Source organism: Coenobita brevimanus, chromosome 107 (assembly GCF_032717465.1).
Source record: "Coenobita brevimanus isolate Jiangsu-jjx chromosome 107, ASM3271746v2, whole genome shotgun sequence".
NCBI lineage: Eukaryota > Metazoa > Arthropoda > Malacostraca > Decapoda > Coenobitidae > Coenobita > Coenobita brevimanus.
The window spans coordinates 18,845,417-18,867,916 of NC_137060.1; positions in this window are offsets into that span (position 1 = coordinate 18,845,417).

Genomic DNA, 22,500 nt, shown 5'->3' on the forward strand with positions numbered 1-22,500 from the left:
ACATCCCTCCGTTTATCTATCGAGAGGCTGGGCACACTGGATAGATAGATAGGGTGGTGGATAGAAAGGTGGAATGATTGGTGGATGGCTGGATGGATGCTTGAGTAGATAGATAGATAGATAGGTAGACAAACAGACAGACAGATAAATAGATAGGTAGACAGATAGATAGAGAGAGAGAGAGAGTAATGGAACAGAAATTTAAGGCATTTCTCATTTTCACTCACTCTCTTTCTCTCCCTCACATCCTTTTCTCTCCCTCTTCCCTTCCCCCTTGCTCTAATTTCTGGGAAAGGAGAGAGAGACGAAGGGGAAATGTAGAGGAAAAGTGGACATTACGGAGAGAGAGAGAGAGAGAGAGAGTTTTTACTATCTCTTGCTTCCATCTTCTTCTCTTCCTTGTTTCCCCTCTTCTGTTTTCTTCCTTTATTTATTCATTCATTTTCTTCCTTCCTTCCTTCCTTATTATTCCATATCGCCATTCCTTCCTTCCTTCCTTCATTCGGTCGTTCACTCATTCACTTCCTTTCTCCCTTCCTTGCGTCCTTCATTTGCTTTCTTCCTTCCTTCATTTCCCTCCATCAACCCTTCTTTCCCTCTCCCATAACCCACCCCTCACAACCCCCCCTTTCCTCCCTCTCTCCCCCTTTCTCTCTCTTTTCCTTTCCTCCTCAGTTCTTCCTCCCTCTCTTCCTCCTTCTCTCCCCTTCCCATCTCTTCTCAGTCATTCCTGCCTCTCGTCCTGTTCCCTCCCTTTTCTACCCAAACCTTCCTCCCTTTCTTCCCCTCTCTCTCCCTTTTCTCCCTAATCCTTCCTCCCTGTCTTCCCCCTTCACTCCCTTTTGTCCCTAATCCTTACTCCCTTTCTTCACAGTCCTTCTTCCCTCTCTTCCCCTTTCACTCCCTTTCTTCTCAATCCTTCCTCCTTCTCATCTCCTTTCACTCCCTTTTCTCCCTAATCCTTCCTCCCTCTCTTCCCCATTCTCTCTCTTTTCTCCCCAATCCTTCCTTCCTCTTTTCCCCTTTCTCTCTCGTTTCTCCTCAGTCCTTTCTCTTTCTCTTCCCCATTCTCTCTCGTTTCTCCTCAATCCTTCCTCCCTCTCTTCCCGTTTCACTCCCTTTCTATCCCTTTTCTCCCTTCCTCCCACTCCCCTCCCTGCCTTCCAATCACCCCTAACCCCATATAAAGCCAGCACAACCCATTACCAGACACTAATGACCCCAATCAATTAACCCATGTAAACACTTCCTTCTCATCCCCATTCACCACACCCAGCTTTTTATGAACTAGGCTTAGCGGCCGTTAATGAGGGTGATTGAGGACCCCTTCACTACGAGGGGCCTTTGCTAAGCTGAGAGAAATCATTTGGTGTTGGTAGGAAAAAAAATTAACTACAGGGCCATGAGGATTTTTACTTCTATTCCACCTCTCGCAAGATGATTGGACGATTTTCGATCAGCCCTTAATAGCACAAGGTCCCCTCCAGGCTGAGGAAAATCGTCTGAAGGTACCATGAGCAAAATATAAACCTCATCACTGTATTAAAAGTACTGATAAAAAAAAAAACATTGTCTTACTGAAAGGTTAAATTCTGCTTGTATGATGATGTCTTGTTATGGTATTTTTTTTTTTTTACATATTTTTGCTCAATTTTGGAAAAAATGTCGCTACGAATGGGTTATGGAGACAACATCTAACTCCTCCAACTAATAAAAAAAAAATAAAAAAAAAAAAAAAAAAAAAACTCCTGACTAAAGAAAATTGTCTGGAGGTAAAATAAAATCGTCTGGAGGCAAAATAAAATCGTCTGAAGGCAAAATAAAATCGTGAGATAAAGTAAATCGCCTGGAGGTAAAATAAAATCGTCTGGAGATAAAATAAAATCGTCTGAGGTACTATAAAATCGTCTGAGGTAATATAAAATCGTCTGAGGTAAAATAAAATCGTCTGAGGTAAAATAAAATCGTCTGGAGGTAAAATAAAATCGTCTGAGATAAAATAAAATCGTCTGAGATAAAATAAAATCGTCTGAGGTAATATAAAATCGTCTGAGGTAAAATAAAATCGTCTGGAGGTAAAATAAAATCGTCTGGAGGTGAAATGCAAGAAGAAAGCTGGGACCGGTGCCTATTAACCACACGAGAATCATTTAGGATTTTTTTTTTCTAAGTTCCATTGTGTCCTTAGACTATGATCCAAAATTGTCAATGTTCCCTCCAGGTTCCTAATTTTAGTGCTTCATGAACAGGAGGAAGGGGGAACAAACTGTGCCTAACATTCTGACCGGTTTGACAATATGGATACAGTGAAAATGACGTCCTCGTATTCATGGGGTTAAATTCGAAATGTTTCTGTTTATGTGTGTTAACTCTCTCTCTCTCTCTCTCTCTCTCTCTCTCTCTTTTCTTTTCTTTTCTTTCAGTTCTGTCTCTTTGTCCTTTCCTATTATCTCTGCCTCCCACCTACATCCTTCTCTCCTCTCTCCCCTCTAATTCATGCCCCTTTTGCTCCCTCTTCCCTCCCACTTACCTCCCTCTCCCTTTCCTCCACTCTCCCTTCCTTCCCTTCTCCCTTCCCTGCCTCCCTTCCTTTCCTCCCTCTTTTCCTTCCTACCTCCCTCGTGCCTCATCTGTTTTCCTCTTCCACTTCCCTACCTTTCATCATCCACGTTCCCCCCTTCACCCATCTCCCTCCTTCCTCCCTTTCCTCCCTTTTTTTCTCTCCCTTCGCCCCTTTCCTCCCTCCTCCCTCCCTTTCCTCCCTTCTCTCCATTCCTCTACTTTTTTCTCTCCTTAATCAGTGTGACCTCTGCCTCCTCTGTCAATATGCCAAACTCACTTAAGTTCTTCGTAATGGTAGCTAATGGTGTTGGAGGGAGGGAGAGAGAGAGAGAGAGAGAGAGAGAGAGAGAGAGAGAGAGAGAGAGATAGGATAAATGTTAAGGGAGATAAAGTAATGAAGGATGGAAAAAGAAAATTCTCTCTCTGTCTCTGTCTGTCTCTGTCTGTCTGTCTGTCTGTCTGTCTGTCTCTCTCTCTCTCTCTCTCTCTCTCTCAGTTAACAATCCGCATACTAAAACTCTTCCAGTACCTTATATGTGCGTTAGTCTTTTGTGTGTGTGTGTGTGTGTGTGTGTGTGTGTGTGTGTGTGTGTGTGTGTGTGTCAGGGCTGTGCGCAGGATTTTTGAAAAGGGGAGGGGTTTGAAAAAAAATAAAAACTTTTCAAAGCATAGTTTATTCACGTTCATTCATTCATTCATCATTTAATCCTGTATTGCCCTATGAGGAGCGTAGGAGTCCAGGTCTAGGCAAGTTGGTCCTGACATTTAAGATGAGAGTGACTAGCCTCACTTATCCCTGAGCGGCATTACGTGAGCAATAAGCCCCAACCATCCCTTGGATATAAACCTGCACAGGCTCATTCCGACTGGAGTGCCTTAATTACCCACAAAACTAATTAGCGCAATACGGTAAACTTAGGTACTGTAACTGCCCAAATTCTGAAAGGGTACAAACTCAGGGAAATTTACATACTGAACCTTATAGAACCTTGAAAGTGAAAGCACTGTGGATGTTAGGGCAATTCATAGAGAGGCTGAGTCTCTGTTATAAATATGGGAGGTGTTTCAGAATACCACAACTTTGCCCAAACAACTGTCACACTAACTTGCTTTACATGTAGCAAGGAAAGATTAATGTATCATTAGAATTTTTATGCAGTTTACTGAGGAATTAATATTTACCAAGAAATTAATAGGACAACAGATCATCAAAACATGTCCTGAATGGAATCACAGCACATCATTTACCTTTAACTATGATGTCAAAGGCGGCAGGTACATAAATAAAGACATCCTCAGGCTAATGGAGTTAACCCTTTAAGCCCTAAACTCTTCTAAGCTAGATATTTAGTGCAGTAAAGTACAGCCGTTGGCAATATATGTATATGGGACTTAAAATTGTGTACGAAGTATTCAGGGATAAGATCATCCAAACTTAACCTTTATAACTAATATTTTGTAGAACCTTTTAACCCTTTTTCTAATATTTTTCTGTCTCGTAACATTCATAGCAGGATTTTAATTTCTTGAGTTGCGTTTTTGGTATTATTTTCATTCGAATTGTTCATCTTTTCAAATGTGGGAGATACACCCCAGCAGCCTCCTACCCCCCCATGTGGACGGCCTTGGTGTGTGTATGTGAGTGTTTGTGGTTGTAAGAGACTATTTGCAGTTTTGAGTGTGCATACGCGCTAATAGTACGCGTATGTACCTGCGTGTATGTGTGTGTGCGCGTATAATACGTGTGTGTACCTGTTAATATGTGTGTGCGTGCCCTAATGTGTCAGTGTGAATTACTCCACCATCTTAACACGCCACCATCCTTCAGCACACACACACACACACACACACACACACACACACACACACACACACACACACACACACACACACACACACACACACACACACACACACACACACACGCCACATCATAATTCTGTGTTTGCGTCAACCCCACTCTACCCACTTCCGCCAGTGTCTCCATAAGGGCAGCAAACAGACTCAGCATTCATATGGCACGGGCACAATCATGAGTAGCTGAGTTGCTGAGTACACAGGGGGGACACTGTGGAATTCTGTAGTTTTTATTTAGTCAGTTATTTGCTTTGTTTTTAGGTACATGTTCAGAGTTGTTACATCAGTCCTCATATGGTAAAGGGACGGTGTTGCCTTGATGAATTGGTGAGTGTGTACACTGGATGTGAAGACATTTTTAACCATATATGCTTTTTAACTTTATTTTATTTTATTTTTGTGTCGGAGACGGGCGCCTTCGTAGGGTGGCATTGACATATCTGGGCGGCTTTGCTGCCTGGTTAAGAAAACGTGCCAACCTCGTCCCTGTCCCCTGAATGGAGGAAAGTAGTGTGCAGGAAGGGAGGCAGCTTCAGCCTGCCAATGTTCATATTCAGATGGACCTGGCCATACAACAACTACTGCTAAACAATTGTTTTTACGTCTCTAAGAGTAGACTAGAGTCACTGTCCTTTGCCAGAGGCCTGCCTACGCAAAGCACATAAGGTCAGGAATTAAACGAGTTAGGTGAGGAATGTGTGAGGAGGCCAAGTGGACATAAGACATGTCTCTTAGCCTGAGCCACCCATCCACCAGTGTTAATTGACCCCCCCCCTCCCCCTAGCCCCTCATCCCCCCACCCTCTCTTCCTCAGGCTTCCCCCCCCCCGTCTTTACTACCACCCACTTCCTACTCTTTCTTCTCTCCTCTCCCTTTCGTCTCATTCGTTTCCACGTCTCTCTCTCTCTCTCTCTCTCTCTCTCTCTCTCTCTCTCTCTCTCTCTCTCTCATTCCTCCCCTCCTTTCGTTTTCTTCTCTTGCTCCAGGTCCCCCCTCTCTTCTCCTCCCCCCCCCCCTCATTCTTCCCAAAGTGACAGTCACCACACCCTCTCGGCACTCTCTCTCTCCCTCTCTCTCTCTCTCTCTCTCTCTCTCTCTCTCAGATCTACCAGCCTTGTGTGTGGTGAACTTAAAAAAAAAAATTATTTCGATATGAAATGCAGTGTTATCTGTCAAAATAACTTTCTTATGAGTGAGCCAATGTGTGTGTGTGTGTGTGTGTGTGTGTGTGTGTGTGTGAGAGAGAGAGAGAGAGAGAGAGAGAGAGAGAGAAGGAATGTCCAAAAAAGAGAAGAAAGTAAGACAGGGAATTGTATTGAGGAGAAAATGAAAAGCGACGAAAATAGCGCACACACACACACACACACACACACACACATATATATATATATATATATATATATATATATATATATATATATATATATATATATATATACAGTATACACACAGGTATATACTGTATGTATTTTTGTATGCATTTACACACACACACACACAAACGGAGAGAGAGAGAGAGAGAGAGAGAGAGAGAGAGAGAGAGAGAGAGAGAGAGAGCTATATAAGAGGTGCCTGGGGCTGCACCGCCACCACCCACACACTCACTAATAACTAAATAATGCCTGGGGAGGAGGACACCCCGCCAGCCTCTCTCTCTCTCTCTCTCTCTCTCTCTCTCTCTGAGGCTGTTTTTATTGCCTCCCATCATGTTTCTGCTTCCTTCGTTTTCTCTCATCCATTTTCATGTCTGCCTCTCTGTTTTCCTTTTACCCTCTCTCTCTCTCTCTCTCTCTCTCTCACACACACACACACACACACACACACACACACACACACACACACACACACACACACTCATAACTCCCTGCCACCCCTCATTTTCCTTCTTACTGTTTCCTCAGTGTTTTCTCCCAAGCAATTTTTTTTTCTTTACTGGCCACTCCTTTATTTTTGACCTTCCCTCACCCTTGTGTGTTTTATTACTCCCGCGCTGGCGAAGTGAGAGCGGGGTATTTATTTTACTGGACGTGTGTGTCTGTCTGTATGTGAATTAAGTAAATCAAGTGGTTTTTGTCTTATTTTTTAGCTTAGTTTTATTATTATTATTATTATTATTATTATTATTATTATTATTATTAGCATCATCATTATAGTTATTATTTTTTAAAGGGTAATTCTGTCATCACGAGGTATCTTCTAAGCTGAATATCACTATTTTTTTTTTTTTTAACCAAAGAAAAGTAAGAGAGAGAGAGAGAGAGAGAGAGAGAGAGAAAGAAATATAATACGGAGCAGAATATGGCGGTGGTAGAGTGGCAGGAGTAGTGGGTGGGGGGCTGTATGGTCGCAGGTTCGATCCGGGAGTTGGCAGGGAACTTTTATATATTCATTTATTATTTATATATTACCGTATCTACTGCTCCCCCGACAGGTCATAAAATTCATCCCCAGTAACACCATAACACCAAATTTAAAAATGATATCCCTAGTATATCCCAGGAAGGACGGTGGGTATTGGTGCCGAAGTGACTGGTGACGTGTGAAGGCTGCAGGGAACCATTTCTCTCTCTCTCTCTCTCTCTCTCTCTCTCTCTCTCTCTCTCTCTCTCTCCTCCACGTTTCTCCTCCATTTTTCCCTCACCTGACTTTCACCTTTCCTCTCTCCCTCCTTTCTCCTTCCTTCCTTTTTATTTTTACTCTGGCCTGTCAGTCTCCTCCCTTCCTTTATCTCCATTCCTCTCCCCTTCCTTACTTCCCCTTTCTCCCTCTCTCCTTCCCTCCCTTTTTTCCCCTCATCTTCCTTTTTCTTTTCTTTCTCTGTTACTTCCCTCCCTCCCTTTCTTCCTTCTTTTACCCTCATCCCTCTCCCTCCCTCCCTCTCTCCTTTCCCTATTCTTTCTTTTCCGTACATCCTCTCCTCTCCCTTCCCCTCCTTCTCCCCCCTCCCTACCTTTTCCCCTTCGCACACCACTACACAACCCTGACCATATCCCACCAAAGCAAAAACTGGAACATACGATTCCAGCAGCTGATTTGGACGAAAAATAAAAACAAAATCCATAATGAAAAGAAAATTGGGCCACTGATAAAGGAACTGATAAGAGATAATGAAGGTGTCAGGGGAAAGATGATAGTTTACGTATTCTTCTTCTATTTTTATTTATATTTTTAGTTATTTATTTTAGGGAGGTATGGAGAAGGGGGAAGAGATGAATTCTGGGGAAGGGCGATAGGGCATAGAGAATTGGGAGGGAGAATATGTTAGAAGGGAGATTAGGGAGAAAGGATAGGTAATTTTACTTGGGGTGAAAAAGGAGGACGACGGGAAGAGGGGAAATTCTCAGAGTTAGAAGTAAAGAGAAAAATATCAGGAAAAAAGATAGGAAAGGAAAATTAGACTTCATGGCCTTCAAAAAGAATTCAATCTCTCTCACTGACTAAAAACAAAGCCCCGTCACTATTGCATATCCTTACCAGACCAAAACTCGTCAGGAAATAGGAGGAAAAATTAGGAATACCTCGAGCAGAAGGGGCGTTGAGAAAATACTAGGATTCACTTACATACTTCCAACCGAGACCTGGCCTTCAAAATCCTTACACCTCACACTGGCTCCACTTAGTATGCAGGCCGCCTCACACTCGTAGACGGCTCAATCCACACTGCCTCTCCTCCCTGGAAATGTGATGATGGGTGGTGGTGGTGGTGGTGGTGAGTGTGGTTGAGTGCGGTGGGGGGTGGTGTTGTGTAAGATAGGGCTGGTTTGAGTGGGTGATGGTAATGGTGGTGGTGGTGGGGGTGAGAATGGTTGTAAAGGGTAGTGGTGATTGTGGTGATATACGATTTTGGTAGTTGTGGTAGTAGGTGATATTGTAGCAGTGCTGGTAGTGAGAGTGGTAGTGATGGATAAGGTAATTGTGGTAGTGGTGGTAGGAAGAGGGGTAGGTGTGGATGGAAGGATAGTGGTGGTGGTAGTGGTGGGTGAGCCGGGAGTACGATGGTGGTAGTTGCGGTAGGAGGAGGACGTGTGTGTGAGTCAAAGAAGGACTGATGTGAAGGGATTGTAGTGGTAGTAGTTGTAACCTGTAGCAGTGTAAGTAGTAGTAGTAGTAGCAGTGGCTGTGGTAATGGTGGTAAACTGGATATGACGGTAGTGTTGGTGGTGGTGGTGGAAGTAGTGATAGTAATGGTAGACTGTATAAGGCTGATAGCAGTGAGGAGTAGTACATAGTCTCATAATTAAGATTCAGTGCAATAGACTATCCTTTGCACACTATCACGAGTTTTTACGGTTTCTCAGCATTAGAAAGAAAAAATGGAGATATTGGTGGATCCCATTTCTTGTTTTGTTGTTACTGTTGCAGGGTAGGAAGTGGGGACAGGGTGGACGGGGAGGTGGATGAGGTGGGGAGAGGCAGGTAGGGACGGTGTGGAGTGGGTGGAGCCGATGATGGGTAGAGGAAGAAGTGGATGGGGAGGTAGGGAGCAGGGTGAGGGAAGTCGGGAGCAGGGTGGGGTAGGGAGGAGGGTGGGGGAGGTAGGGATGAGGGTGCGGGAAGTCGGGAGCAGGGTGGGGGAGGTAGGGAGCAGGGTGGAGGAGTGAGGAAGGTGGGGGGAAACTTGCTAATTTTCCGGGTATTTGTCATGGTAGGAGGACGGTAATGATGATGGTGAAGAGGGTATCAGGTATGAAGCTAGATATTACGGCCATTATTGGGCTGGTACCAATGTTAGGTGTTAGAGCACATCTGGGAGGCGAATTTATAAGCGATCCTAACCAATTCAAACGATAAATTACTCAGCACTGTTAGCCATTACCCCCAGACGACTTTGTTTTTTTACTACTTTGTCACGTATATATTGAAGTCTTTGGTGGCTACATGAGGGAAGGCACACGTATACACAGTGAATCTTAGACGCAGCGTAAGCCTGGGAGGGTTTATAAATTCGGCTTCAGAGCTCATCCACGCACACTCCAGGCTTCTCATTTATTTTCGCTGCACTCTTTGCTGTCGAAAGAAAGCTGCCGTTGGGGTTACTGACAGCAACAGCACCCTAAACCCCTTCGGACCGACGACGTTAATCTTCTGTTGTATTCATGCTCTCTCCGGACGATTTTTATTTCGTTCTTAGTACCTCAGGACGATTTTATTCATCTAGACTTTGATTTAAGGTTTAGATGCAGCCTTTATAAACCCCTTCATTATTTGAGTTATATATAGATTTAACATAATCGTCTGGAGATGGCAGGAGTAATGCGAAAAAATGTGTCATTGGAGTGAAGAGACGAATGATATAGATGTGCTTGGCTAAATTTTGGAGAGAGAGAGAGAAAGAGAGAGAGAAACATTGCTTGAACGGCCCCACGAGAACGCGGCCACCAAACTAATTAACCACAAATAAACATACAGGAGAGAGAGAGAGAGAGAGAGAGAGAGAGAGAGAGAGAGAGAGATGAACCCAGACGTCCACCACCCAACTGCTTAGCTACCCGAAACTCCTGTGTACGTGCTATTTATTCTCTCGTTAATTTTTGGCCGACCTGTAGGAAAAGATTAATACTAGAATATATTACTAGTCACGAAGAAGTGCCGTGGAAAGCCTGTAGAGCCGTAGCATCGTCTTTTTCTTGATTCAGTGCTACGTGAATTAACCAGCAAAAGGAAGAAAATCTGAGCCAAATTAAGGTGAAAGGAGTATAGTTATCACTCTGGTGGTCTGCCGGAACTCGCCTACTTCAACCAGTCGCTCCCAGTGATCTTTTGTTGAGGTTATGAGGCCTGATTGTGTTTGTGATATTGAGGCGAAGGAGGTGAGAGAGAGGCTTGTGGTGTGGGGGGTTGCATTACATTAAGGGCATTGTTAATTGTTTATTATTATTATTATTATTATTAGTAGTAGTAGTAGTAGTAGTAGACGAAGAAGAATAATAATAAGAAGAAATAGTAGTAGTAGTAGTAGTAGAAGTAGTTGTAGCAGTATCATTATTATTTTGTTGTTGTTTGTTATTATTATTATTTTGATTATTATTATTATTATTATTATTATTGCAGTTATTTTTATTATCTATTATTATTATTGTTATTATTATTGTTGTTGTTGTTGTTGCTGTTGCTGCTGCTGCTGCTGCTGCCATTATTATTATCATTATCATCATCATTATTATTATGTTGTTGTTGTTGTTGTTGCTGTTGTTCTTATTTATTATTATTATTATTATTATTATTATTATTGCAGCGTGATGAGCACAGCGGTGGCGATCCTGTGCATAAACAATCAACCCTTTAAATCCAGTGAAGCTATTTTCATTTTAACCAATCAATCACCAGAGGATTTTTTTTTTTTTTAGGAGGGATTTATGGCAATGAAGGGATTAATGAAGGATAATTCTAACCCATCCATTTCGATCAATATCCCTAAGCTGAAAGAAATCGTCTGAAAATCGCAGGAATAAGAAAAAATGTGACATTGAACTGAAGGGGTTAACCAGGGAGACATTCCACACACACACACACACACACACACACACACACACACACACACACACACACACACACACACACACACACACACACACACACACACACCTGGGTCGATATTCATAAACTCTCTCAAACCTAAGCTGTATATATAAAAATTCCTTGTACATAAATTTGCCTTCACTCACACACCTAATAAACACTACATAAATAATAATGATACTACTACTACTACTACTACTACTACTACTACTACTACTAATAATAATAATAATAATAATAATAATAATAATATTGGAATACGAGAAACAAAACTATCCATAAAAATACTTACTTCTTATGGATTTTCGTTTGGGTAAGAATTGGCTAAGATCATTTTTAATCAAGACACACACACCTGGGCACACCTGGCGGCCCTGTCCTGCCTCCTGATGTCCCAGCCATCCCTCACCTGCATACCTAAGCCCTTCCGATGGCTTGTGTCTTTCCATAATTAGGGTAGTTCCTCCCTTGGCCACTCTCTTCATTTTTGGCCAATTCTTCCCTTCAGTTTCTACCAATTCCTCTAATTTGGGTCACTTTTTATTTATTTATTTATTTATTTATTTATTTTTTTTGGGGGGGGCATTTCCTCTATTTTTGGCCACTGTCTCCATTTTGACCACTTCCTCCATTTTTGGCCAATTCCTCCGCTTTTTATCACTCCCTCCAGCTTTGGCCAACATGAACCTCGAAGAAGTCGCAACAGAAGACACGGGAATAAAAAAGAGGGGGCTTCTTTCTCGGCATTTGGTGTGTGTGTGTGTGTGTGTGTAATAATAATAATAATAATAATAATAATAATAATAAACTGTTTATTGATATTGCAGCCATAAGGATGAAAATATACAGTTCTAATACATAGCAAACATGATAAGTGTTGGTGAATGGTGATAATATTAAGTAGTTTGATGTTTACATTAATTTACAATATGGTACATTAAATAAATTTGTGTTTTGGGCAGTTGTAGTCAGAATTAGTGACAATTGATGAGAGTAATAGTTATATGAAGCAGAACTGATATCATTATTGCTTTATCACATTATTTGTTGTTGATGAGGTGTACAGTGGTAGGTATAGGGCTGTTCTTGTGCCGGTCAGGGCGTGCTCTTAGCGCTGTGAGAATGTTGGTGGTGGGAGGCGGGGGGGAAGCATCTCGCGGTGCCTCGGATTATTTAGCAGTCGTTCGCTAAATCGCCGCCTAATGCTCTGGTATGCGGTGTCCAGGGAGGCCATAGCCAGGGTGTTAAGGGCTACTCTGTATGTAGCGTATTCTGTACCCAGTATGATACGCCAGGCTCTTTTCTGTATCCTTTCTAATTGTTGCTTCTGTGTAATGCTGATTGATGGTAACCAGCTCTGGGAGGCATAGGTGGGCTTGGCGAGTATAACCATGTGGAATACTTCAGCACCCACTGCGGTGTGCCTAGGGATTTGAGCCTCGGCAGCATGTACAGGCGATAAGAGGCTGACTGGGTGATGGTGGTGCTAGGCCGCGTCCTGTTTGATTTGTTTTCTAGCATAATCCCCAGGTGTGACTCTCGGTGATGGCACAGGTGTGGTGGATGTGTGGAAATCCATCACCACTGTCTTGTAGTTGATGGTGATGTTGTTGGCTTCCTTCCAGGATTGTAGGTTGCGTGTGTGTGTGTGTGTGTGTGTGTGTGTGTGTGTGTGTGTGTGTGTGTGTGTGTGTGTGTTTCTCAAGATATACCTCATTCCACCTGCAGTATCTGGGTGTCCACTTTTTGGTAAGGAGGTCATGTTTGGTGGTGTCGCTGGTCCTTCTTTAACTTAACCTAACCCTAGCTAACCAACACTCCGTTCACTTTAACCAGGCGTAACATTACCATCTCTCCATGTTGAGCGCTGAAGCGTAACAAGAAACAAACACTCGAATATGGTGCTAGTCACGAAGAAGTGTTGTGGAAACGATGCAGGGTTGTACTGTCTATCACTGAGTTAAGGGAAATAGATGGCAAAAGGACGAGAATATCCGCCAAGGTACAGGAGGAAGAGAAAGGGGTGAGAGAAGGGATGCGGGTGGGGTGAGAGGGAGAGGGATGGGAATGGGGTGAAAGGGAGAGGGATGGGGATAGAATGAGAGGGAGAGAAATGGGGGTAGGGTGGAAGAAAAAGGAGGAGAAGGTGTGACAGGGGAAGGAGAAGGTGAGAGGGGAAGAGATGGGGGTGGAGTAAGAGAGAAGGAGGAGCAGGGGTGACAGGGAAAGGAGAAGGGGAGGATAAATGAAGGGAAGATGGGGTCGACAGGGGAAGGAAGAGGCGAAGGGCAGTGACGTGGATACTGTAGACTCTGCATTCTCGTCTCCTGCGAAAGAACGAGATTGGTTGGCTCTCAATTGAATTACTGGGTGAAAAAGGGAAAAAGGGATCTTCAGAGTGCGAGTTGGGTGTGTTAATCAATGCACCACCGCTTGGGGAACTTAAAAGTCATCAGAAAGTAGCAAGAACTAAAAACCATCTTGTAAGGGAAAGGTTTGGTCCCTTCACTGTGTATCCTAACTTCATTCGTGTAAGCTTCAAACGATTTTTTCTTTTTTTGGGAGGCGTTTCGAATTGGAGGTCTTAGATATTGCCTCCCTTAAGCCCCTCACTACAAGAGATCCTGCCTAAAATTGGCAAGACCGTCTAGTTGCAGGTGGAGTATCATGAAAAATATAACATGGCAGTGAAGATGGTAAAGCTGCGTCTTGTGGATTCTTGTTTCTGTGCAGTGACAAACCGGAATTTTAAGTGTGTGTGTGTGTGTGTGTGTGTGTGTGTGTGTGTGTGTGTGTGTGTGTGTGTGTGTGTGTGTGTGTGTGCAGAGACCACGAGGGCAGCATGTAATTAGAGGTTAGGATTTATATCACCTGATGGGAAGGCCAGTCTTTGCATCACAGGCACACCCGACACACACACACACACCGCAGAAACATGGCTAAATGAGAGCTGGAAAAACAGGATGTAGTGTACGTACTCTAGATAAAAACACGAACAGTTAAATAGGGTCGTGATGATGATGATGATGATAAAGGGTATTCTCAGCTTCTTTCTAACGATGACTATTTTATTTTTATTTATTACATTTTGCTAATTTCAGTTGATGATATTATTTCGTTTAACCTGCAAGAGTTATCCCTAAGCCTCTATGTAATTGTCTTTTCTATAGCCTGAAAAATTGAAGGCAGGTGGTATGGAACCCCTTCAGACGATTTTATACAGCTGAGGAGGAGGGACTTTAGGAACTGGAGGGGTTAGATGCAGCCTTCCTAAACCCCTTCGCTATCACAGGTCCCTCCCAAACAAAATCGTCTGAAGGTAGAAGAAAAAGATGGAAAATACTCTAGTGTTTTGACTAAAGAAGGAAGGGAGCAGCCTAACGAGTGATTGGTCGGGGTGGAGAAAGTTAGGCGAGTCCTTTGTTCTGCAGGAAGACCAGCTGGATTATAGTGATGATTAAGAGAAGGCGATAATGTTAACTCCATCAGCCCGAGAACGTCCTTTTTCAGTTCATCGTTACTATCATCTGACTATTTTTGTTTCGAAGGGTAAACTCTGGTAAGGAAAGGTTAACGAAGGGCTACTCCTGCATGTGAGAAGTCTGCCCAAACACACACACACACACACACACACACACACACACACACACACACACACACACACACACACACACACACACACACAAAGAGACAAGCAGACAGACAGATGGACAGACAGATAGAGGAACGAAAAGAAGACATACAAACACTGAAACAAAATGAGAGGAAGACACAGAGAGAAAAATATAACATTACAGGATACGTCATCGGAGTAACGTAGTTGCCTTTCTCTAGGGCTGCTTAAGTGACGTCTTGCAGGAACCCTTTCAGTACGAGGAGTCTTTCTTAAACTGAATAAAAACACTCGCCAGTACGAAGAATTAAAAAAAAGAGAGAGAGAATGCAGGGTAAAGGGACATTAAGCCAGCAGACGCCGCCTCAGAAGGACCGCTTATGCAGGAGGTGTGCGAGGGCGTCTGGGTGGCGCCGGGGAGGAGGGGGGAGCGTGGGCGTGGGAGTGATGATGGTTATGGGTGTGGGAATGGGAGTGTGGGTGGGAGGGGGGGTGCTGTGTGTGTGTGAGTGGGTGGGGAGGGTGTAAGCGCTGGAGGTAGAAGTGGGAGTGTGCATGTGTCTGGGTAGGAGTGGGTGGGAATTTGAGTTTGAGTATGTAGGTAACTGGGTGTGGTGCTTGAAGTGGGTGTGGGTACTGAGATGAGTGTGGATAAGTCAGTCTCGGCTTAGTGTGGGTCAGAGAGAACGTATGCTGAGCTGGGAGGACTGATGCTGAGCTGTGAGGAGGGCAAAAAAACGAGAATGAAAGTAAGAATATTGATGAGGTGAGTGTGGGTTGGACGAGAGGATGCTGAACTGTATGGAAGTCAAAAAATTACAGTATAGGAAGAAGTTTTAAAATAGACACAAGGGAAAGGTCATACATCTTTTTAGTATAGCTTTAGGAGTGTGTCGATATGGATGAGATTAATGTGGATAGTTAAAGCTAAGATTAGTGTGTGAAAGTATTAATAATTTGGTACGATGAGGGCAGAAATATGAGAAGGAAGAAGTTTATTAATTAGAGACGCAGTGGAAAGTCCTTAAATGATGGTGATAAGTTGAGGTGGGTATGAATATTGATGGGTGTGCATGGGAGATAACAGATGCCGAGCTGTGAGGAAGACAAGAAATAACTGTGACAAAACCTACTGAGAAACACAGCAGGAAAACTTGTACACAGTGATGGTTTGAGGTGAGTATGAATATCGTTGAGATGAGTGTGGGTTGTGGAGGCTGACGTGAGTGTGGGTGGATAAATACAATAGCATTAAGAAGGGCAGGAATAGGGTTATGAGAGGAGGGCCAAGTGACAGTGTGTAGGTTGAGGTAAGCATGAATATCGTTGAGGTGACTGTGGGTAATTGAAGCTGACATGAGTGTGGGCAGGTATGAATAACGAGTAGTAAAAGAACACATGTGAAAAAATAAGAGAGAACCAATACAGAGCCTTCATACAGTGTATATTTTGAGATGAATATGCATATGGTTGAGGGACTGTGGTTAATGCAAGGTGATATGAGTGCGGGCAGGTATGGTTAATGAGCCGCGTGGAAAGCAAAAAAAATGATCACGAAAAAACCTTAATGACAGAAACACACAAGGGAAATTTTTACACAATGATGGGATGGAAACTGGCTAGGAGAGGAGATCAAAGGCTTAGATGAGGGTGGAGAGGGGAAGGCTAGAGGGGAGTGAAGCAATTAAACCCAGGGAGAGAGAACTGGGATAGGATGGTGGGGGAGGGGGAGGGGGGAGGGGAGAAGAGGGGGAGAGGGCAGTGAGATCAACATTAAAGCAGATTAACGCCGAGAATAGAGTCAGGAATAAATAAGCCGAGTAATAAGGCAAGGCAAAATTAAAGAAACACCGCAGAATAAGGTTGAGAATATAAGAAATTAGGGTCAAGAATAACACAAAATAAATAATCAAAGGCGAGAATAGAAGTCAAGGTCAGAAATAAAATAAAATAAAAAACAACTAATAAGGCGAGAAATATAGAAAAACAAAGAAGCCGAGCAAACCAAGGTCAAATATAGAAGAAATTGGGTCAAAAAGAGAAGGTGAAAACTCGGTCTCTGGAAAGGTGGAACGAAGAAATCTGAATTAATTTGTGAGATTGTAATTTGCTGGGAAATGAGACTGGGGGTTTGAAAAATGGGGAAAGTGAGATTGGGACCTGGGAATGTAAGATTTTGGGAACTGCAGCAGAAAGGAGACAAAAAAAAAAAAAAAAAGTAAATAAAAGGGAAGAGGTGACTGAGGAAGGAAAATGTTGGGAATGACAGTACATGGAAGAGTAAGACTTGGGATCCTGTTCTGAGTGGCTTTAGAGATTTCCCAACACCTGTTCCTTGACTGTTTACTCTGTGCACAACACCTCAGTACCTTCTTGTTTTGCTGTCGCATCACCTGTGTCGATAATAAAGCAATATGAATACCAAACAAGAGAATGCTCAGGTGTAATAGGCAAAAGTAAACAAAAATAAATCGCTAAGGAAGAAGTGCAACCAAGCCTTCTCTACCACCCAGAATACGACCTTGGGAGAGAGGAAGGAGAGGTCTAAGGTCAGTAAAGGCCTGAAGAAATAAGGGTAGGGGACTGAGAACCTGGGCCAGTAAGAGTAAGAGTGAAAAGGAGTAAGATCTGAGGTGGGTAAGGGCATAAAGAAATAAGAGTAGGGGATGGAGAGAGCGTAGATCAGTACGTATAAAAGTCAAGAACGTGCATGAGGCAAGATACGTATCATGAGAGCGTATGCAGTTGTGAGAGGGAGAAAAAAGTGGTCTGCGTGGTGTGAGTGTGTGAGAATGGCATGGTGAGGTGCCGGGCCGAGGGTAACAGTGTGAGAAAATTATAGGTGACGTGTGAGTAAAATGGTGAGGTGTGGATCTGAGGGTTAAAAAAGATTGGAAGGAGATGAAGTGCTCTGTGAGGGAGGTGTGTGTGTGTGTGTGTGTGTGTGTGTGTGTGTGTGTGTGTGTGTGTGTGTGCTAGCAAGGTGTCTGCATGTATGTGTGTGGGCCTGAGCATAGCATAGCGTAGCGCCACCAGAACGACAGTGGCGCCACACGCGATATATATATTGCATAGACGGTGTGGGGGAGGGGGACGGGGGAACACGCGAGGGTGACTGGGGCATTTTTTTCTTCCTATAGGGTAGTTTTTTGTTCTTTTCTATAATTGGGGTGGTTAGCGAGAAGAGAAAGGGGTTTGGGTAAGAAGGTATGTACGTGTGTATGGAGAGTGAAGTGGAAAATGGTGGTAGGATTTTGTGTGGTGTGCTGTAGGTTGGATGCTGGTGTCCCAAGTGTTTGTGTGGGTTAGCTGTTAGTTTGTACACACACACACACACACACACACACACACACACACACACACACACACACACACACACACACACACACACACACACACACACACACACACACACACACACACACACACAGTTTAATTAGATAAGGGTACCAGACGTGCACTACGGGATACCTTGCTCTTGCCCCTCCCCTTCTTAAATGCCCCACCCCTGCCCCTGCCCCACCCCAGCTCCACCCCTTTCTCGCCCCACCCCTGCCCCACTTTGTCCTTCCCTCGTTCCAACCTTGCCCCAGATGCTTATACACACATTTATACTTGCCCAATTCATATACTTAGACACATCTTTAACACGCACCCCAGTCTTATCCCATATACTTACACACACACACACACACACACACACATATTTTAGCTTCATCCCATTATTTCTTCATTCCCTCCCTCCCACCTCCGCATTCCTGCCTCTCACTTTCATTCCTACCTCATTCCTACTATATTTCCTCTTTCTCACGTCCCCATTCTTACCTCATCCCCATGCCTGCCTCACACCCTCCATCTCACACGCTATACTCTCATTCCCCTACCTGCCCCCCATTCCCTCCCATTACCCCCCACCCCCTACCTTTACCTTCCTCCCCACAACACCCACATAACCCCAATAATAAATATTTCCTTTCTTGGGCACGTTTTCTGCACTTGGGAGACCCTATCCATCTCTCCCAGTTGTAGTTTGCGTAGTACACCTTCATATTTGTTGTGTATTGTCTCTGTATTCTATATCTAAGTTTGGATAAGTAGCGTAAATGAGAGAATTAAGCCCTTCACTGTAATCTCCCGTGCATGATATAGAAAGAATCATGTTTTAGGCACACTTCACAAACGCCCTCGCTATTTCTTCTACAGATGTCCTTTACTACATTCTCTTGGTGTATTTCTCCACTGTCTCTCCCCACGCTTGGAGACTCGAAGTAGCGCCTCTCATACACATGCATACACACCTACCAGTCCCTTCATGGTATTCCAAACGAATCCAAAACCAGTGCATTCTTTTCATATCGTGCATTCCTCCAGCCAGCATCCGCATTCTCCACCCACATCCAGAGACTCTTGGTAGCGCTCCAGGCATACACTTTCACACACACACATACACACACACACACATACACACAGGTCCTTCGCGGGGGTCCTATGAATCCAAATCCAGTCTCTTCTTAATTCTTACATTCCTCCACATAACATCCGCATTCCCTGGACACTCCTGGATCTTGCCTGTAGCGCCCCACTCATACACATTCATGCACACACACCCATTTCCTTTCCGGGAGTGCAAGGAATCCAAAACCACGTGATGATGCGAAGCTACAGGTGGCGTGCGGAAGAGATCGTGTTATATGACGACAGGTAGAGATGGATTACCTGTTTGGGGCTTGAATTGCTGTGACTGTATTGTATTGTTTGTCGTGTGATAATTGTGAAAGTGATTTACGTATTCTTAACATTGATGGAGTCACACACACACACACACACACACACACACACACACACACACACACACAAACACACACACACACAGGTAAAAACTGTAGTGATCGTGTACCAGTCACAATGGCCACTTACTGTCTTCTCAGTGACATAGGGGGGATTCGTAACATACCTTCCTTAGCGACTGAGTTTGTATTCAGCACTTTAATATTCCCTTCTGTGTAAGTTTTATCTCCTTAATATCGCCATAGTGTGCACCAGTAACATCCAAGACGATTATTAAGGTGTACGATGCAAAGTAAATCGCTGAGGAGAAGGTATAACGGTATATCCAGAGAATAGTGAGGATAAGGGAAGGAGTGAGGGTGGAAATGAGAGCCGGAGTAAGAGTGAGGGTGAGAATATGAGTGAGGGTGAAGGGAGTGGGTATGAGGAGGTGTGAGGGTGAGGGTGAGTGTGAGGGTGAGGCTGAGGATGAGAATAAGGTTGGGGTGAGTGAGGGGGGGTCAGGGTGGAGGGGGGTGGGGGTGAGAGGGTTCAGAACTCTCCACTACACCTTTTGTAATGCCGCTCTTTTGTGTCACCCAGCTCTCTCTCTCTCTCTCTCTCTCTCTCTCTCTCTCTCTCTCTCTCTGTATCTCTCTCTACGTTTATTCTTGCTTTTCCTTTTAATTTTTCAACATTGCTAACCAGAAACCCGTTCTTTTAAGAAGAAGCCTCGTCATCTGGAAAGATTGTATGTCTGTCTATGTATCTGTCTGTTTGTCTATCTGTCTACCTATCTATCTGTCCATCTATCTATCTTTCTTTGTCTGTCTGTCTGTGTATCTCTTGTTTACGTCCTTTATTTAAAAAAATCGTTTCCATCATTCTTTAATTTACTTTTCTCTTTTCTCGCGTTCCATAATCAACCTTCTCTCTCTCTCTCTCTCTCTCTCTCTCTCTCTCTCGTCTTTAACGCCTCCTTAAGGGCAGGAAACTTGGGTGTATTTTTAGAAAGTGCATCCATTGTTACTCCTCAGTCACTTCTTACCCACGTATTGTTGAGTGGAGAGAGAGAGAGAGAGAGAGAGAGAGAGAGAGCTGGAGAACGATAGAGACAGAGAGAGAAGTAGAAATGGAAGAAATAAGGTTGAGCTAAGAAAGAGAGAGTGTGTGTGTGTGTGTGTGTGTGAGAGAGAGAGAGAGAGAGAGAGAGAGAGAGAGAGAGAGAGAGAGTGCTGGAGAACGATAGAGACACAAGTAGAAATGGAAAGAAATATGGTTGAGCTGAGAGAGGGTGTGTGTGTGTGTGTGTGAGAGAGAGAGAGAGAGAGAGAGAGAGAGAGAGAGAGAGAGATACCGATTTCACCTCTTCATTTAACCCCCTAATCTATCAGCAATTTCCCCCATTATAAACGACTGAATACCCTTCCTAAATGACATGATCGCACTCCTTGGCTGATCCTACCTGAGTGTGATTTATGAGTGAGTATTGTTGGAAGAGATGAGCAATAAATCATGAACAAGGGTGACTAGCTCTCTCTCTCTCTCTCTCTCTCTCTCACACACACACACACACACACACACACACACACACACACACCTATTTCAGCATCACGAACAAGGGTGAATCTCTCTCTCTCTCTCTCTCTCTCTCTCTCTCTCTCTCTCGAACCTACCTTTGTTCTTAACCCCTTCAATCTGATTATTTATTTTTCAGTTTCCTATTTTCAGACGATTTTATTCTGCTTCTAGGAGAGGTCTTGAACACTGGACGGGTTAATTAAGACTACCTAACCCCTCCAAGTAGAAGTCACCCCCATGCCGAATAAAATCGTCTGGAAGCAACTACAATCGAGTTAAAAGTAGAGCGTCTTACTGGGCAGGCTGAACTCTGAGAAAATATATCATAGTTTTTTCTTTTTCTTTTTCCCTTTCTTTTCTTTCTTTTTTTTCCTTTTTCTTCGTCTTCTTTCTCTTCTTCTTCTTCTTTTTTCTTCTACATCTTTCTTTTTCGTCATCTTTCTCTTCTTCTTCTTCTTCTTCTTCTCCTCCTCCTCCTCCTCCTTCTCCTCCTCCTCCTCCTCCCCCTCCTCCTCCTCCTCCTCCTCCTCCTCTTCTTCTTCTTCTTCTTCTTCTTCTTATTATTATTATTATTATTATTATTATTATTATTATTATTTTATCTCTTTCTTCCTCCTTTTCTTTTTTCTTGAACAAATGGCCTCGATCATAGTTTTGACCCCTTTGCCCTCCCTTGCCCTCCTTTGTAGAGCCACTTAGGGCGCCCTCCGGTCACCTACCCTTTCATGTTCTGGACCACGCTTGCCAAGCCCCGGGCCCCTACGCGTCACAAAGGGCTAACACAGGACTCGCTGCTGACTTAGTGGGATTGCCTGTGCTGTGTGTACAGTAAGTGTGAATATTTGTTGATCTTCTTCGTAGTGTTATCAGTGTCTGGATTCTGTTTTGTGTGTGTTTGTGTGTGTGTGTGTGTGTGTGTGAGAGAGAGAGAGAGAGAGAGAGAGAGAGAGATGAAAGCCGTAAATAAAGAAAAGGACTGGAAAAAGGTGATGGTTTGCTGGAATGAAGTTTTGCTCAATAGGAAAGAAGGAAAAGGATAAGATGAAAGGCAGGGAGTAGAGGAGGACTGTGATGCTATGTGTAGGAAAAGATTGCAGGGACGAAGGGAGAGGCATGTGGGGTGAAGAAATAGGTAGTGTGAAAGGAGAGTATGTGAGAAGGGAAAGAATGAGGAGTGAGGAGAAGAGAGGTGGCTGGAAATTAGGTAGCAAGGTGGAAAGACGAGTGTTATGAGGAGAAGGGGCATGTGAAATGAGGGTAGGAGGAAATATAAGAGAGAGAGATGAGGGAAAGAGATAGTGGAGAATGGAAATGAATGGTAAGCGAAACAGAAAAGAGGTATTTGAAGGGACAGCAGAGGAAGGGAAGAAGAAAGAGAATGAAATATAAAGGAAAGTAAACAGCCACAGATCTAATTGTCCTTTCAGAGATGTTTTTTTTTTTACAAAGAAAATATGACTGATATCTAATTCTATGAGCTGAAGATAAGGATACATTGAGATAGATATAGAGGAGGAGAGAAGTGAAAGAAAGAGAGGGAAAGTAAGATGAAGGTGGGGAAGGGGGAGGGGTGGGATAGGGGAAAGTGAGAGAATGAAGGG